Source organism: Cebus imitator, unplaced genomic scaffold, assembly GCF_001604975.1.
Source record: "Cebus imitator isolate Cc_AM_T3 unplaced genomic scaffold, Cebus_imitator-1.0 Scaffold187, whole genome shotgun sequence".
NCBI lineage: Eukaryota > Metazoa > Chordata > Mammalia > Primates > Cebidae > Cebus > Cebus imitator.
In genome coordinates, this window is record NW_016107502.1 from 2,190,553 (window position 1) to 2,193,441 (window position 2,889).

The following is a 2,889-nucleotide window of genomic DNA, read 5'->3' on the forward strand; positions in this document are numbered from 1 at the left end:
AAAAAAAAATTAAATATTTATACAGAAAAACATAATCCCTATGAGTGCGGGTTTGATCCTACAACCTCCGCCCATCTACCCTTTTCCATAAAATTCTTCCTAGTAGCTATTACATTTCTTCTATTTGACCTAGAAATTGCCTTACTCCTACCCCTACCATGGGCCACCCAAACAAATAACCTAATACTGATAACCAACACAGCCCTTGCCCTACTTATTACCCTAGCACTAGGGCTAGCCTACGAGCGAACCCAGAAGGGGTTAGACTGAATCGAATTGATGTATAGTTTAAACAAAACAACTGATTTCGACTCACTAGATTATGGTAAACCGTATACATCAAAATGCCTTTCATCTATATTAATACCGCACTAGCGTATTCCATATCTTTACTAGGACTATTAATTTACCGATCCCACCTAATATCATCCCTACTATGTTTAGAAGGCATAATATTATCACTATTCATTGTAATAACAACTGTAACCTTAAATATACACCTAATATTAACATATATACTACCTATTGTTTTAGTAGTGTTCGCCGCATGCGAAGCTGCAGTAGGCCTAGCCCTGTTAATTCTAATCTCCAACCTATATGGCCTAGACAACGTACAAAACTTAAACCTACTCCAATGCTAAAAATTATCCTCCCAGCAATCATAGTAAGTCCAACTATATGATTGTCAAAAAGCCATATAATATGAATTAATAGAATAGCCTGTAGCCTATTGATTAGTGCTCTAGCCCTTACGGTTCTATATATACCTAATAATCCATGCAATTTATCACTGACTTTCTCCTCGGATCCACTGACATCACCCCTTTTAGCCCTAACAACCTGACTATTGCCACTGATAATTTTAGCAACACAACAACATCTTTGCAATAACTCCTTCCCCCGAAAAAAACTGTACATCTCAATACTAATCTTCCTACAAATCTCCCTAATTATAACATTTGCAGCTACAGAACTAATTCTATTCTATATCTTATTTGAAACTACCCTAATCCCAGCCCTAATTATTATTACCCGCTGAGGATACCAGCCAGAGCGCCTCAACGCCGGCTCATACTTTCTATTCTACACACTAGCTGGGTCACTTCCACTACTTCTTACACTTCTTTATCACTTAAACAGCCTAGGATCCCTAAGCATTTTAACAATAACAATTAATACTAAAGAACTGCTAGTATCCTGAACTAATAATGTTATATGGTTAGGATGTGTAATAGCCTTTATAGTCAAAATACCTCTGTACGGACTTCATCTATGGCTTCCCAAAGCCCATGTGGAAGCCCCAGTTGCCGGCTCAATAGTACTTGCAGCAATCCTACTAAAACTAGGCGGCTATGGCATAATACGAGTTATCCCTGTTCTCAACCCCCTAACAGAAAAAATAAGCTACCCCTTCCTTATTTTATCTCTATGGGGCATAGTTATAACAAGTTCTATTTGCCTACGACAGGCCGACCTAAAATCATTAATTGCCTACTCTTCCATCAGCCATATAGCGCTTGTTACCCTGGCTATTCTTATCCAAACCCCCTGAAGCCTTACCGGTGCAATAGCACTGATAGTCGCGCACGCATTTACCTCCTCCCTACTATTCTGCCTGGCAAACTCAAACTACAAACGAATCCACAGCCCGAGGCCTCCAAGCGCTATTCCCACTCCTAGCCCTCTGATGACTTCTAGCAAACCTTGCCAATCTCGCTCTACCTCCGACTATCAACCTACTAGGAGAATTATTCACAATTTTACCTTCCTTCTCCTGATCGAATTTTACCATTATATTTACAGGATTTAATATACTTATTACAGCTCTATACTCACTATATATATTTACTTCAACGCAACGGGGACCATTAACATATAGCACTAGCAATGTAAAACCTCTGTTTACACGAGAAAATACACTAATACTGATACATACAGCACCAATTCTCCTTCTCACCTTAAACCCCAAGGTAGTAATAGGCCTAACACTCTGTAGCTGTAGTTTAATTAAAACATTCGATGGTGAGTCTAACAATAGAAGATTATAACTTCTTAACTACCGAGAAAGTATGCAAGAACTGCTAACTCATGCCCCCAGGCTTAATACCCTGGCTTTCTCAGCTTTTAAAGGATAGTAGTCATCCGTTGGTCTTAGGAGCCAAAAATATTGGTGCAACTCCAAATAAAAGTAAAATGCACGTCTCCATTACTCTAATAACATTAATTCCCCTACTAACACCCATTATAATAACCCTAATTAAATCCAATAAAAACCCTCTATACCCATACTACGTAAAACCGGCCATTATTTATGCCTTCGCTACTAGTATTCTATCCATGATAATATTTATTTTCACAGGCCAAGAATCAATAATTTCAAACTGACATTGGGTGACAATCCAAACTATCAAACTATCACTAAACTTTAAACTAGACTTCTTCTCCATAATATTCACGCCTGTAGCACTATTCGTCACCTGGTCAATCGTAGAGTTCTCAATATGATATATAACCTCAGACCCAAATATTAATCAATTCCTTAAGTACCTACTTATTTTCCTCATTGCAATATTAATCTTAATTACCGCCAACAATTTATTCCGACTTTTTATTGGGTGGGAGGGAATAGGCATTATATCCTTTCTATGAATTAGCTGATGGTACGGCCGAACAGACGCCAACACAGCAGCCCTACAAGCAATCATATATAATCACATTGGAGATGTTGGCTTTATCCTAGCAATAGCATGGTTCTTTTTATATTCTAACTCATGAAATTTCCAACAAATACTTATTCTTGACTCTACTACAAATTCTTTTCCCCTAATAAGCCTCCTCCTAGCAGCAACGGGAAAATCAGCCCAATTTGGCCTCCATCCATGACTACCC